Consider the following 17742-nt stretch of genomic DNA (forward strand, 5'->3'; position numbering starts at 1 on the left):
TATCGTAAGTGTACGGAGTCAAGTTTTAGTACTGTCATGAGTACAGATATCGATCCCAAGAGGAGTAATTATTTAAAACTGTATATTAAGTACCATAATTGACATAGTTCAACTTTATTTAGAAAAATTCAATGAGATAGTTTATAATCAATTCAAAGAAAATAACGAATCATGTAAATCTTAACACGCAGTTGAAATTCAGTGATTAAATCAATCTAGAGATATGATTTCGTCTGATCTCCCCTATGCTAAATTAAAATTGACTAACATTAAATCTCGTCATGTTTATTAACCAAGAACTCGCAATTTTTCTATTTCTTTTTTCAAGTGATAAATAAAACTGTATTATCTAGTACTGATTTTAATATATCTATTCAAAATCAAGTAACAAATAATATATGCAAACAATGTTCGTTTTATGGATTCACCATAGTTATACATCTTTTGCATGTTATAAACATCAGACGATGTGATTTCCCCAATCCTAATTTCAATCCCCTCTCTCGAGTGTTAGATCTTAATTATTTGATCAATCGAATTATGGCATGTAATCCAAAAGCATTAAAGGCAAGAGATCACAAATAAACACGATAATTTAATTCAATGAAAATTCAAAAATCCAATAACATAGGTTCGACCAAGACTACGTCAATATCTAGAAAATAAAATTAGTTCATACTCGAATCTAGATTACAACAAAATCTGTTTGTAATCACTAAAAACATAAAAGTAAAGAACCGAATTAGAAACGTGTTGAAGAGAGATGAAAGTGTGTCTCCATGTCCGGATTAAGAGTCTTCTGTCTCCGTTCTTCGTGTCCCGTCCTCTGTTGGCTCTGAATTTTTTCGCTCTTTTTAATCATGTTGTGTCGGCCGTTTTAGAATAAATTATATCCCCCTTTTAAAGTTCACGACGAAACCTAATTAAATCTGAGATCTGCACCGCGCGCATATGCATGCCAAAGACTTGCACATATGCGTGATAATCTATGTTTTGTGTTTGGGGAAATTTGTCTCGCGCGCAAATGTGCTCCTCTGACTCGCGCATATGCGCGGGTCTCTCTGCTTGCCAAGCTCACTATTTTCTTCCAAGCGTCATTTTCATTCCTTTTAAGTCCATGTAATACGCCATACCTAGATTCCTGAATTCACAACAAAAACAAAAAAAAAAAGCATAATTCCGCCCAAGAAAACTAACAATCTATACGAATTATAAGGATAATTTAAGTGCACGAATTACACTTATCAACATATAACAACAACCTCTCTATCTCTATATATATATTATCAGAGTTTGTAGGACCGAGCGCTTGCCGCTTTACCAAAAGTTATAGCTAGTGGTAATTGTACAACTCAAATATTTTAAACCGCACAGCAGCACAAGCACCACGGTTCGATTGCTCTATCAAGCAGGGACAATTATTGCACACAACAATCTCCCTCCTAATAATTGCACTCCTTGTAATCAATGGAATCGAAACCGTGACCTTGGCTCTGATACCAATTGTAGGACCGAGCATATGCCGCTTTTCCAAAACCTATAGCTGGTGGTAATGGTGCAACTCAAATCTTTTAAACTCAACAAGCACCACGGTTCGATCCCTCTACCAAGTAGGGAAAATTATTGTACACAAAAATCTTTCTCCCAATAATTGCACTCCTTGCAATCAATGGGAATCGAACCCATGACATTGGATCTGATACCAATTGTAGGACCGAGCGCTTGCAGCTTTACCAAAAGCTATAGCTAGTGGTAACGGTGCAACTCAAATATTTTAAACCGCACAACAGCACAAGCACCACGGTTCGATTTCGCTACCAAGCCGGGACAATTATTGCACACAACAATCTTCCTCCAAATAATTGCACTCCTTGCAATCAATGAGAATCGAACCCGTGATCTTGGCTCTGATTCCCATTGTAGGACTGAGCGCTTGCCGCTTTACCAAAAGCTATAGCTAGTGGTAATGGTGCAACTCAAATCTTTTAAACCGCACAGCAGCACAAGCACCACGGTTCGATCGCTCTACCAAGCAGGGACAATTATTGCACACAACAATCTCCATCCCAATAATTGCACTCCGATCCTTGCAATCAATGGGAATCGAACCCGTGACCTTAGCTCTGATACCAATTATAGGACCGAGCGCTTGCCGCTTTACCAAAAACTATAGCTAGTGATAATGCTGCAACTCAAATCTTTTAAACCGCACAGCAGCACAAGCACCACGGTTCGATCGCTCTACCAAGCAGGGACAATTATTGCACACAAAAATCTTTCTCCCAATAATTGCACTCCTTGCAATCAATGGGAATTGAACCCATGACCTTGGATCTGATACCAATTGTAGGACCGAGCGCTTGCCGTTTTACCAAAAGATATAGCTAGTGGTAATGGTGCAACTCAAATATTTTAAACCGCACAACAGCACAAGCACCACGGTTCGATTTCGCTACCAAGCCAGGACAATTATTGCACACAACAATCTTCCTCCAAATAATTGCACTCCTTGCAATCAATGGGAATCGAACCCCTGACCTTGGCTCTGATTCGCATTGTAGGACCGAGCGCTTGCCGATTTACCAAAAGCTATAGCTAGTGGTAATGGTGCAATTCAAATCTTTTAAACCGCACAGCAGCACAAGCACCACGGTTCGATCGCTCTACCAAGCATGGATAATTATTGCACACAACAATCTCCCTCCCGATAATTGCACTCCTTGTAATCAATGGGAATCAAACCCGTGACCTTGGCTCTGATACCAATTGTAGAACCGAGCACTTGCCGCTTTACCAAAAGCTATAGCGGGTGGTAATAGTGCAACTTAAATCTTTTAAACTACACAACAGCTCAAGCACCACGGTTCGATCGCTCTACCAAACAAGGACAATTATTGCACACAAAAATCTTCCTCCCAATAATTGCACTCCTTGCAATCAATGGGAATCGAACCCATGACCTTGGCTCCAATATCAATTGTAGGATCGAGCAATTGCCGCTTTACCAAAAGCTATAGCTAGTGGTAATGGTGCAACTCAAATATTTTAAACCGCATAGCAGCACAAGCACCACGGTTCGATCGCTCTACCAAGAAGGGATAATTATTGCACACAACAATCTCCCTCCCAATAATTGCACTCCTTGTAATCAATGGGAATCAAACCCTTGACCTTGGCTCTGATACCAATTGTAGAACCGAGCACTTGGCGCTTTACCAAATGCTATAGCTGGTGGTAATGGTGCAACTCAAATCTTTTAAACTACACAACAGCTCAAGCACCACGGTTCGATCGCTCTACCAAGCAGGGACAATTATTGCACACAAAAATCTTCCTCCCCATAATTGCACTCCTTGCAATCAATGGGAATCGAACCCATGACCTTGGCTCTGATACCAATTTTAGGACCGAGCGCTTGCCGCTTTACCAAAAGCTATAGCTAGTGGTAATGGTGCAACTCAAATCTTTTAAACTACACAACAGCTCAAGCACCACGGTTCGACGCTCTACCAAGCAGGGACAATTATTGCACACAACAATCTTCTTCCCAATAATTGCACTCCTTGTAATCAATGGGAATCGAACCCATGACCTTGGCTCTGATACCAATTGTAGGACCGAGCGCTTGCCGCTTTACCAAAAGCTATAGCTAGTGGTAATGGTGCAACTCAAATATTTTAAACCGCACAATAGCACAAGCACCACGGTTCGATCGCTCTACCAAGCCGGGAAAATTATTGCACACAACAATCTTCCTCCCAATAATTGCACTCCTTGCAATCAATGGGAATCGAACCCGTGACCTTGGCTCTGATTCTCATTGTAGGACCGTGCGCTTGCCGATTTACCAAAAGCTATAGCTAGTGGTAATTGTGCAATTCAAATCTTTTAAACTGAACAGCAGCACAAGCACCACGGTTCGATCGCTCTACCAAGCAGGGACAATTATTGCACACAACAATCTGCATCCCAATAATTGCACTCCTTGCAATAAATGGGAATCGATGCCGTGACCTTGGCTCTGATACCAATTGTAGGACCGAGCGCTTGCCACTTTACCAAAAGCTATAGCTGATGGTAATGGTGCAACTCAAATCTTTTAAACCGCACAACAGCTCAAGCACCATGGTTAGATCGCTCTAACAAGCAGGGACAATTATTGCACACAACAATCTCCCTCCCAATAATTGCACTCCTTGTAATCAATGGGAGTCGAACCCGTGACCTTGGCTCTGATACCAATTGTAGAACCGAGCACTTGCCGCTTTACCAAAAGCTATAGCTGGTGGTAATGGTGCAACTCAAATCTTTTAAACTGCTCAACAGTTCAAGCACCATGGTTCAATCGCTCTACCAAGCAGGGACAATTATTGTCACAACAATCTTCCTCCCAATAATTCCACTCCTTGCAATCAATGGGAATCGAATCAATGACCTTGGCTCTGATACCAATTGTAGGACCGAGGGCGTGCCGATTTACCAAAAGCTATAGCTAGTGGTAATGGTGACATTCAAATCTTTTAAACTGAACAGCAGCACAAGCACCACGGTTCGATCGCTCTACCAAGCAGGGACAATTATTGCATACAACAATCTGCATCCCAATAATTGCACTCCTTGCAATCAATGGGAAATAAACTCATGACCTTGGCTCTGATACCAATTGTAGGACAAAGCGCTTGCCGCTTTACCAAAAGTTATAGCTAGTGGTAATGGTGCAACTCAAATCTTTTAAACCGCACATCAGCACAAGCACCACGGTTCGATCGCTCAACCAAGTAGGGACAATTATTGCACACAACACTCTCCCTCCCAATAATTGCACTCCTTGCAATCAATGAGAATCGAACCCGTGACCTTGGCTCTGATACCAATTGTAGAACCGAGCAATTGCCGCTTTACCAAAAGCTATAGCTTGTGGTAATGGTGCAACTCAAATCTTTTAAACTGCACAACAGCTCAAGCACCCCGGTTCGATCGCTCTACCAAGCAGGGACAATTATTGCACACAACAATCTCCCTCCCAATAATTGCACTCCTTGCAATCAATGAGAATCGAACCCCTGACCTTGGCTCTGATACCAATTGTAGGACCGAGCGCTTGCCGATTTACGAAAAGCTATAGCTAGTGATAATGGTGCAACTCAAATCTTTTAAACCACACAACAGTACAAGTATCACGGTTTAATCGCTCTACCAAGCTGGGAAAATTATTGCACACAACAATCTCCCTCTCAATAATTGCATTCCTTGCAATCAATGGGAATTGAACCCATGACCTTGGCTCTGATACCAATTGTAGGACCGAGCGCTTGCTGATTTACCGAAAGCTATAACTAGTGGTAATGGTTCAACTCAAATCTTTTAAACCACACAGCAGCACAAGCACCACGGTTTGATCGCTCTACCAAGCAGGGACAATTATTGCACACAACAATCCCCAATAATTGCACTCCTTGTAATCAATGGGAATCGAACCCGTGACTTTGGCTCTGATACCAATTGTAGGACCGAGCGCTTGCCTCTTTACCAAAAGCTATAGCTGGTGGTAATGGTGCAACTCAAATCTTTTAAACTGCAAAACAGCTCAAGCACCACGGTTCGATCGCTCTACCAAGCAGGGACAATTATTGCACACAACAATCCTCCTCTTAATAATTGCACTCCTTGCAATCAATGAGAATTGAACATATGACCTTGGCTCTGATACCAATTGTAGGACCGAGCGCTTTCCGCTTTAAGCTATTTCTAGTGGTAATGGTGCAATTCAAATCTTTTAAACCGCACAGTAGCACAAGCACCACGGTTCGATCGTTCTACCAAGCAGGGACAATTATTGCACACTCAATCTCCCTCTTAATAAGTGCACTCCTTGCAATCAATGGGAATCGAACATATGACCTTGGCTCTGATACCAATTGTAGGACCGAGCGCTTGCCGCTTTAAGCTATTGATAGTGGTAATGGTGCAATTCAAATCTTTTAAACCGCACAAGCAGCACAAGCACCACGGTTCAATCGTTCTACCAAGCAGGGACAATTATTGCACACAACAATCTCCCTCCCAATAATTGCACTCCTTGCAATCAATGGGAATCGAACCCGTGACCTTGGCTCTGATACCAATTGTAGGACCGAGCACTTGCCGCTTTAACAAAAGTTATATCTAGTGGTAATGGTGAAACTCAAATCTTTTGAACCGCACAGCAGCAGAAGCATCACGGTTCGATCGTTCTACCAAGCAGGGACAATTATTGCACACAATAGAGTTGTTGCACAAATGTTGGGTATTTCTAAATAAATTATATACATTAAACGTTAATATAAATTAAATAAGTAATATATTTTATATTTATTAAAATATAGATAGCTTAAAATTAAATATTTTATTATGATATAAATATTGGGCCTTTAAGGGGTGTAATTCTAAAAATGTTAAGAAGTTGTCGCAGTGTATGTCAACAAGCGCTGAAACAAGGCATGAATATATGTGTGTGTATTTTAGAGTTTCTAATTTTTTTATCCTTTCCACTTTGAGGTAGGGATCTATTTATACTTTTCCAAGGGTTGTGGTGACTTTTTCGCTATTTGTATCCTTGGCTTGAATTTAAATCCGATCTTTCGTATCTTGTGTTAAATCAGTGGCTGAGATTTCATCTTGGCAAGTGAGAATAATCTAGTTATAACAGTTATGATGTATTCCTTTTGTATATAAAAAAACTATTGTATTCTAGACTCTCCACAAGCAACAAGATTTCTCTTTTTCTTCTACACTTCTTATCATTCTCTCGCACAACACAAATGATCAAGAAGAAAAGTTCTTCTGGTGCATATAAGTGAGTCACGCATCCATTCCAACAATTGGTATCAGACCACCAAGCTAGTCCCGGCGTGTTCTTCTTTTGGAATGAGGTCTGCGAAGTACGACATTGAGAATTCACAGGAAAGAACGATTTTGGTCTATGGCGTCTCAAGATGCGAGCCCTACTAGTTCAACAAGGTCTTGAGGAAGCGCTGGAAGGAGAAAAATTCTCATCTACATTATCAGCCGAGAACAAGAAAATATTCTTTATAAAGCCCATAGCGCTCTGATTCTTTCTTTAGGAGACAAAGTACTGCGAGAAGTCTCTAAGCATAACACAATAACCAAAATTTGGCAGAAGCTTGAGCACCTGTACATGAAAAATTCATTGGTCAACAGGTTGTATCTAAAGCAGATGGCTGGAGGAAGATCTTTGGAAGATCATTTGGACGATTTCAATCAAATCTTCTTGGATCTTGAAAATATAGAAATTAAAATTGAAGAATAAGATCAGGCACTCCTCCTCCTCCGATCACTGCCCAGGGAGTTTGCCAATATCTCGGACACATTGATGTATGGAAGATATTCAGTTACGCTTGAAGAAGTACATGCTGCCCTTTTCTCCAAGGAATTAAAGAAATGATCCAAGGAAGTAGACGAGTCAAGAAGTGAGGGACTCAATGTTAGAGGAAGAACTAAGAAGAAGGATAAAAGGATGCGCTTCTTGTGTAAGAGGGAGGGTCATCTTAAAAAAGATTTCCCAAATCGAAAGCAATATAAAAAAATTTTCCCAAATCGAAAGCAATATAATCTGGACAAGAAAGGTGATCGTGGAGATGCTGAAGTAGCCTCTGAGTGGTACGAAAGTGCTGAAGTTATTTGTGTCTCAGATAACAGGATTACTCAAGAATGGGTATTGGATTCAGGTTGTTCCTTTCAAATGTGTCCTCACAAGAATTGGTTCACTTCATATAAATCTTGTGATTTAGGACAAGTACTGCTCGAGAATAATTATTCTTGTAAAATCACTGGCATTGGATCCATAAAACTCAATCTTACATATGTGACAAATAAGGTTCTAACATATGTGAGACATGTACCAGAACTAAAAAGGAACCTAGTGTATTTGGGAATGTTTGATTCCCATGTCTTTTGCTGTAAAACTTAAGGTGGTGCCCTAAAGTCTTAAAAGGTTCATTAATAATGATGAAAGGTAGATTAGAGAATGGGCTATGCTTGCTGCAAGCCAAAGTGGTCACTGAAGATGCAAGTGTTGAAACATAAGCTAACTTAACTAAGGGTCAGATTTGGCACATGAGACTAGGTCATATCAGTGAAGCAGGCCTCAAGGAATTGAGTAAACAGGGTCTCTTTGGAGGTGACCAAATATCAGAATTTTAGTTTTGTGATCATTGCATCTATGGCAAAGTAAAGAGACTCAGATTCTCCACTGGAATTTATAGAACCAAGAGTATACTTGAATATGTTCATAGTGATTTTTGGGGGGGCTGAAAGAGTACCCTCAAAGAGTGGTGACAAATATTTTCACTCACTGATGATTTCTCGAAAAGAGTTTGGGTTTATATACTAAAGCACAAAAGTGATACATTTGTGCATTTCAAAGAGTGAAAGGTTTTAGTTGAAACCCAAACTGGAAATAAAATCAAGACAATTCAGACTGATAATGGATTGGAATTTCAGAATAATTTAAGCAATTTTGCAACCTAAATGGAATGAAAAGGCATCTCACTGTAAGAGGAACCCCACAACAAAATGGTTTGGCAGAAAGAACCAAACCATTATGGAAAAGGTGAGATGCATGTTGTCAAACGCATCCCTGCCATTAATTTTTTTGGGCAGAAGCTGTATCCACGTATGTACACTTGATCAATAGGAGCTTGTCTACTGCATTAGAGTTTAAAACTCCTATGGAAATGTGGTCAGGAAATGCTCCAAATCTCAAATATCTCAGAATCTTTGGTTTCGTCGCCTATGTGCATGTCAACCAGGGAAAGCTAGAGCCAAGATCGATAAGATTTATGTTCCTCGGTTACCAAGAGGGTGTTAAAGGCTTCAGGTTATGTTGTAATGAGAAGGGTCAGTCCAAAATAATAATTAGTAGAGATGTCGTGTTCAGGGAAAATGAGATATATCATTTACCTAACTCAAAAATGAATGGAGGCTATTCGGGTGAAAATGAGGAAATTCATTTTGAGGTGGACTCATCAGGATTTTCCCAAGACGATGGTAATAATCAACAAGTAAAGCCTCAAACTGTTCACCAAGTCGAAAATGATTATATGCTTGCAAGAGACAGAACCATAAGGAATATTACAATACCTAAGAGGTTTCGGTATGCTGACATGATTTTGTATGCTCTTATGGCAGCATCTGAAAGTGAAGAAGAGACAATGTCCTTCAAAGAAGCCATGAGCAATAGCAACTCTGAAAAGTGGTTAGATGCAATTAAAGATGAAATGAGGTCTTTAGAGAAAAACCAAACATGGGTTTTGGTTGAAAGACCTCTGAACAGAAAGTGATAGGCTGCAAGTGGGTGTTTAAGATCAAAGAAGCTATTCCAGAAGTTGAGAAGGCCAGATTCAAGGCAAGGCTCGTGGCTAATGGGTTTTTACAACGTGAAGGAGTGGTCACAATGAAGTATTTTCCCTGTGGTCAAACACGACTCAATTAAAATTATATTGTCCCTAGTAGCCAATGAGAACTTGAAGTTGGAGTAGCTTGATGTAAGAACAACCTTCTTGCAAGGTGATTTAGAAGAAAATTTTTTTATGACACAACTTGAAGGCTTTGCTAAAGTAGGAGAAAAAGAGAAAGTGTGTCGTTTAAATAGGTCCTTGTATGGGCTTAAGAAATATCCACAATAATAAAAAGGTTTGACATTTATATGCTCAAATATGTAAGTTTGACAATTGCATTTATTTCAAGAAAAGTGAAAATGGAATTGACACTTATTTATTACTTTATGTAGATGATATATTAGTTGCATCTAAGTGTCAAACTGAGATAGATGTGACAAAACAACTACCTAAATATTGAATTTGAAATGAAAGAGATGGGGCCAGCTAGTAAGATCCTTGGTAAGAAAATCAGGAGAAATAGAGATACAAGTAAACTATTTATCTCACAAAGGACTTACATTGAGAATGTGTTGAAGAGGTTTAGGATGGAAAACTCTAAACCAGTTCAAAATCCTATGGCTCAACATTAGAAATTGTCACTCAAAGATTCTATTGAAAGTGAAGAAGAAGTGCAATACATGGAGAAAATCCCTCGTGCTAATGTTGTAGACAGTCTTACGTATGCCATGATTTGCACATGTACTGGCCTTGCCTATGCAGTGAGTCTGGTCAGTCAGTATATGAGTAACCAAACGAAAAGATCACAAATAAAGTTTGCTAAAAACACTTGTTTAAATATCGTAAACAATAACGTGAAATCATAGTATTTGAAACATTGCATAATTTCTTAAAAACATGGACGGCCCTCGGGTTTAGCCTCCTGCTCAGTCAAAGTCGGCTCATTGGTCCCCACCCCTCATCTCCTCAAATGTCATCGTCACCTGCATCGATCAAGTTTAATGAGTCTAAAGACTCAACATATATAAACTGGAGATGCAAGTAATACATAATAAAACTACATGCATCTTTAAAGTAGGGCTTACATACTTGAAACTTGAACATAATAGCATAAACATACTTGAACGTAGTTGCATAAACGTAGACGTGCCATCATCATAAAACTTTTCTTAAACATACTTGCATCCTTGAGCATACATAACATCATTTTGCATAGAGATATGTTTCAAAGCAAGTGACTCATACATAAATGTGCCTGATCAAAATAAACGATAGTACTGAGCTGACAAGGAAAATCCACTGCCACGTACATGAGATCCCCGGTCATGCTTTACCGGGTGGATTGGTCTCTGGTCATGCTTTACCGCTTTCCAATCCTGATCTAAACCCGGTCATGCTTTACCAGGGTGGAGAGGTCCTCGGCCACGTTCACCGACTTCCAAACTCATTCATAATTTGGTCACAAGATATTTGGCATACCTCAAAAACATAAAGATATTTTCTTTTGCACGTCGAACATACTTTCTTGGCGTTGAGGGATTCGTTGGATCTCGCTTGAGGCCACTGGTGCACGTACTAACTGTTAGAGTAGGTGCTCGTCGAGCCAAGTGTTGGCCGAGTGTTCACAATGAAACTCTATGTATAAACGATCTTTATTTTAATAATATTTGAAATTATTATTTTGGCACTTCTTTATCTGTATACCCATGCTAGTTGCATAGATAAAGTCCTTGAATATACAAATAGTAGAAAGAATATGAGATGCTCATATGATGAGTATCATGAAACTCATATTTGGAATACTGTGTATTCTAAACAGTTCCTAGTCGATTCAGCCGCCGCTAGTAAGGATATAGGACGCTCGAGTTAGAGACTAGTATCTGCGATGTGAGTACCATGTTTCATTGGTAGGGGACATTGTGATGTCCGAGCATGCAGATAGGTGCTCCTGGTAGAATGCACTGAACAACCCTCCATAAAGGACTTTCCAAGTGGTTCTCATTTATCGAGTGGAAAAGTCCTAGTTTATGGTTGTACACCATTAGTCCTTATGACCCGGGACAACATTGAGACTCTATGTGCTAGAATTACACTTTGACTTGTTTACCGACTCTCATGGGGTCATTAGGTGGCAAAGTTGGGTGTTCTGTCGAAACATATAGGAGTCGATGCATTGTAGTCGGCGATTCACCGCTTACCTTCGGGTATGGATATCCTATGTGTTCTCATGTGTATGTAGGTTGAAATCTCTGATCAGAGTATGGTGGTAATTATGAAAGGGGTTTCATAGATTACACCATCGATGCAACTACGACATGACACATAGTATCGATTCATTGACAACTCTCGATAAACCAATGGTTGTCGAATCGGTCGGGATATATGAGTTGAAGGGACCGTACTGTACGCTAACCATAATTGAATGGTTCTTGCAGGCACTATCATTTGATACCTAGGGAATCATGTAAGCGATGCTGCTAGGCATTTAACATGATTCGTTAGGTGCTATCAGACTTGAGTTCTGACATTCTTATTATCAAGGAGTTGATAATTAAGAATGGAGCAATTGGGGTATGCTCATATGAGGACATGTTTAGTCCGAATCACATGGAGATGTGAACCCACGGCTAGTTGTATCAATGAACCATTGAGGGCCACACAAGTACTAGCTTTCTAGATCTCGTTGAGAAGTAAAATTGTTCAATGTGTTGAACGGCTTGTAAATGAGTTTATAAGCATAAATAAAATAAAAGAATGACTTCTATGAGAGAAATGTGACTTTTAATTTGTGGAAGTGTTCCTAGATTAAAAGTTGACCAAATAAATAATGTATTTGAAAATTGTGATTTTCATAAACATTATTATGGACTAAATTAAATTAATTAAAGTGTTGAATTAATTAAACATTAGTGGGCCTAGTAGAGTCCAAATAATTAAATTAATTCAAGTGTTGAATTAATTAAATCACATTGGGTCTTGTAGAGCCCAATATTAAAATAATTATTCGACTAGTGACTTGAGTAAATTCTACTAATGTTTAATTAGTCTCAAATATGTTTGAGACAATTAAAATAAGTCCATGGATTTTTAATTGATAAAAATCAAATAACATTTCATGCATGGGAGATGAAAGGTTGGGAGACAAATTTTTGTATAACCAAGGCTTGGCACAACTTTTTAACTCAACTTTTCCCACAACCAAGAAAAGTCTTCCTCCCTTGTCTAATACATGCAATGGCCGAAATTCCAAGGGCAATACTCTCCCAAAATTCTCTCAATTTTTCTTCTTCAATAGTTGAGGAAAGAAAACACTTCTCAAAGAAAAATGCTCTAATTTTTCTAGTGCAAAATTAGAGTGGTTCCAGCATGTTGGTGGTGGGCTTAATATTTGAGCAAGGTGGGCTCAAAGGGAAGCTTGAAGATTGTCTTGCCATTGAAGAGCTAAGGTGTTTACATCTTAGTTGGAGCCATCATCAACCTCAAGAGGTTGATAGGTAACTATTTCTCAACACCCTATGTATGACAAAGTTGAGATTTTGTATATGCTACACCTATTACTAGGTGGCCGAATTTTTCATGTGATTTTTCGAAAATTTTTGTTGCTTCCGTTGCGTTTTCGGTCGCCTAAAATCGATCCCTTTCACTAACATGAGTTCAAACAGTTATCTTTCATAACTTAGATGTATTAGTCATGCTCACACCCAAAATAACAAAAGGGCACACATACCCCGTGTAAGGGTGCGGGTAGGTGCTAGAATTTTGTATTTTGAAGGAAAAAGGGCACGGACTCCGTGTAAGGGTCCGGCTAAAGGTCCGTGTAGGCTCTGAAATTGTAAGCCAACGGAGAAACACTACACTTATGGCTTATTCCTCCTAACTCGATCATACAGACTATGAACCATATCCTAGGATGCTATGGCACTTATTCAAACTCAAACAAATGCACCAAACCACTACGCGTCACAAACAACGCAACCCAATCCGTGAACCCTGACATTTGACACTAAAACGCATCATACGACTTCTAATGCAAAAAATTCCTATCGTTACAAAATGAAACACCAAAAATCATCCCAACATCATAATCAACATACTTAAATGCAGCAGCGAACACCCGTCGATCCCCAACGAAGCTTGGAACAATAAAACTTCAAGAACACATCCAGAGCGCATTTTCAGAAAATCACAGTTTGAGCAGTCCCACGAAAGCGATCATAACGCACTCATTTCTTATTCAATTATTTCGGATTTACTGTCAAATCGAAGATATCAAAAAGTTATACGTGTTATATGTTGAAATTTTTTCCAGAAAATTGACCAAAAAATTGCAGTATTTAAAATGACAACAAATTTCGAGTTTTTAGATCCAAAAGCGGTTCAAAACCGATCCAAAAAGTCTTTGCTCAAACTTTTCACAGCAAACATGGATTTTACGCATAATAAACATAAGAACATATAATATAACAAGATCGATGCAGAAACAAAAGATTATACATGCCTTTTGATATTTAAAATCACGATACGACGATACCGAAGCTGGACGAGTGCAAGGGTTGAACCAGAGCGATTTGTGTCTCGATTTTCTTGAAGAAACCAACGATGAATTGCTGGTTCAAAGGGAGAGGGGTGGCTGCTGTGGTATTAGAACCCTAAGCTTCTCTCAAAATATGAAGTGGAACAAACCAAATGAAGTGTGTGTGTGTAGGTCGTGTATGGGTGTGTGTAAAAGTGTGTGCGTGCGTGAGTTTAGGTTTAATTAAGGAAAATTTTGCTTAATTAGCTAATTAAAAAGTTAATCCACACTAACCTTAACCAATCCCTTAATTAAAATAAAATGCACATGTGCTAGACTTTGAAAGTTTTAAAGTCCTAAAATCACTGAATAAATAAATTAGGCTTTTAAAATGCTAAAAAATAAATAAATTATTTAAAATGTCGCAAACCCAACTTAAAATAAAATACCACATTTTAAAATGGCCAAAATCGTCGCCGGTCTTTTTTACTCGATCCCGCATCGAATAATCGCCTGAAACATGAAACTCAAGAAAATATTTTAACATACATCACATAAACATAAATAACTAAAATAATGCAATTTAATAAATCATGCATCGCTAAAAATTATTTTAAACTTAAATAAATAATTTAACAATTAAATAAATGCATGGGTTTTACGTGTACTGAATTTGGGCTTGACAGTGTACGCTAACCATAATGGAATGGTTCTAGCAGCCACTATCATTTGATACCTAGGGAAGCATGTAAGCGATGCTGCTAGGCATTTAACAAGGTTGTTTGGTACTATCAGACTTGAGTTCTGATGTAATTATTATCAAGGAGTTGATAAGTAAGAATAGAGAAACTGGGGTATGCTCATGTAAAGACGTGTTTATTCCCGAATCACATTGAGATGTGAACCTAGGGTTAGTTGTATCATTGAACCATTGAGGGTCACACAAGTGCTAACTTTCTAGATCACGTTGAAAAGGAAAATAGTTCACTGTGTTGAACGACTTATAAAGAAGTTTATAAGCGCAAAGAAAAATAGAAGTATGACCTCTATAAGATAATTATAGGGAATGTAAATTTTAATTTTTGGACGTGTTCCTAAATTAAAAGATAACTCAAATAAATAATGTATTTGAAAATTGTGATTTCCATAAACATTCTTATGAACTAAATTAAATTAATTCAAGTGTTGAATTAATTAAACACTAGTAGATCTAGTAGAGTACAAATAATTAAATTAATTGAATTGTTGAATTAATTAAATAACATTGGGTCTTGTAGAGCCCAATAGGAAATAATCATTCAATTAGTGGGTTTGAGTAAAATCAAGTAAAGTTTAAATGGTCTCAAATGTATTTGAGATATTTAAATAAAATTCCACGGGCTTTGTAATTGTTACAAGCCCAAATAAAATTGCATGCTTGGGAGGTAAAAGGTTGAAGGCAACTTTTTCAACAAACTAAGCATGACATGCATATGCAATTTTTTACTTTTCATACAACCAAGAAAATTTTTCTGTCCCCCTTCACTCCTAGCCATGGCCGAAATTTCCCATTCCTTTTTCACTCCAATTTTTGCTTCTTCAATTGTTGAGGAAACTAAACACTTCTCAAAGAAAATACTCTAATTTTTCTAGTGCAAAATTAGAGTGGAACTTCCTAGTTAGTGGTGGACCTAATTTGAAGGAAAGAAGAAATTTGAGCAAGGAGTACTCAAGGGAAGCTTGTAGATTGCTACGATCGAGATGTATAGATCATGTTCATGGATTAACGAAAATGTGCAAAAGCTCTACCTTCAAGAGCTAAGTTGTTTACAACTTAGTTGGAGCTAATAATCAATCTTTGTGATTGATAGGTAAAATTCTAAAACACTCTATGTATGACATTTTTGTGTTTTATGGTATTTGCTTCACACAATAAGTTGGGTTGCTCGGTTTTCTTGTAAAATATTTTGTTTTGAAACTTTTGTTGCGTATCTGGCACCGTAATCGATCCCCTTCAGTTCAGACCCTAGATGCTCTGGGTTGAGGCTCTAGCCAGTCCGTGGGTGGCTGGTCGTAGCGTGTGGCTTGGAACGAGAGGGTGGAAGCATGCGATGGCCATGTTTGGTGCTTTCAGGTGAACCAGCTGCAATGGATGGCAAGCCAGGGCTAGGTCGGTGTAGGAAGGTTTACTCTGGTCCTACGAGGGTCTGGTTCGGGTATCGTCCAGGCTAGTTTGGGCTAGGGTCGATCTACGGCTAGATAGTGTGGCGAGGGTTTTGCCGTTTATTGCGTAAAACTCCATCAGGTTTTTGGGCACCCTTCGAGGGTCTTAATTGGTCTGACTTAGGTTGTTTAAGGTCCAATTAGGTACTATTAAGTCATGGTTGAAGTTTGAGAAAGTTTGGTTGAGTTTCGAGTTGATTTGGGTCAAAGCCAGGACTCTGGTCCAAGTTTTAAAACGAATTATGAAACTTAGTCAATGGGCTTGGGTTATCTCTAAGAAAGGATTAAAAGTTTGTTTTAAGGTGTTTTGGTAAACTTGGATGGATTCGGGTCGAAGTTCTAAGGTACAGGGGTAAAATGGTCAAGTTAGGGTTTCAGGGACAAAATGGTCATTTTACACATGAACTATGTTAGCATTCCTTCAGTGTCCTGATAACTGAAATTTTATGTTTAAATATTTTTATTTTAAATTAATAAGGATTTTTTGTAAAATATTAAAAACACGTTGCATGCTTGGTTTCAAGAAAATGTTATATGCATGAATTTTCACAAGTGATGGATATGATAAATGTTTTTAAGGGGGTGATTTTATTGTGACTAATACGAGTACGAACACGAAATGATACGATGACATGTAAGGTCGAGGCTCAATTGATGGGTGAGAGTGTCGCTGATGTCCTTGCCACCTGGTACCATTGTAATACGTAAGATTGATCAATTGACAAACAGCTGATACGAAAGTCACAACTAATGATCTAATTTCATCTAAGGGGAAAACGTATATGTGCATGATGTAAGGAAATGATTATGTTTATATTTATGAAAGATCATGAAAGTTATGATAATTACAGTACTTTTCATTGTTGCATGTTATGTATATGTATAATCTGTTATCGTGGTTAAGGTGTGTTGAGTCTTTAGACTCACTAAGTGTGTTTGGTGCGGGTGAGCATGAGTATGATGAGACATGAGGTGCTGATGACTGATCTGACTGAGCTGGTAGAGCACAAGGACCCGAGGACGTTGCGTTATTTCACAAATATGATCTTTGAGGACATGTTTAGCTATCATTTTAAACATTTTTTATTTTAATGTGTTTATGGTTCGATAGATTTTAGCATTTTTGCTTGATGTTTTTGCTCTTGCACGGCAGACGCGTAGGGTGGTTCATTTCTATGAACTTTAACTACAGTGATTTATACGGTAGTAGGATTTATTTTAAATATATGTTTCGAATTTTTATATATAGTGGCGTATGTGTATGCTTCGGCTAATTGCTAGATTTTAACAAATAAAATATTCAGTAGACGTTTAGGGTGGTTTCAAAACAAATTGATGTCAGACATCATTTCATTAGAGATCATGCTTTGAAAAAGGACATAAGGCTGGAATAAGTCTCAACTGAACAACAAGCAGCGGATATATTCACCAAATATGGAAGGTCTAGGAAATTCGAATTACGTAACCAGACCGCAAGCAATCTAGGGTTTTTATAAAATCATTGTTTAATTATTTTAAAGCTTTCAAGACATGATTATTGCATGATTATATATGTCACTTCATGTTTTATTTAAATTTTCATGCATTAGGGCTGTAAGTTGCATTTCGCGCTCGAACAAAGAACGGAGA

This window comes from Primulina eburnea, chromosome 16, assembly GCF_022965805.1.
Source record: "Primulina eburnea isolate SZY01 chromosome 16, ASM2296580v1, whole genome shotgun sequence".
Classification (NCBI taxonomy): Eukaryota; Viridiplantae; Streptophyta; class Magnoliopsida; order Lamiales; family Gesneriaceae; genus Primulina; species Primulina eburnea.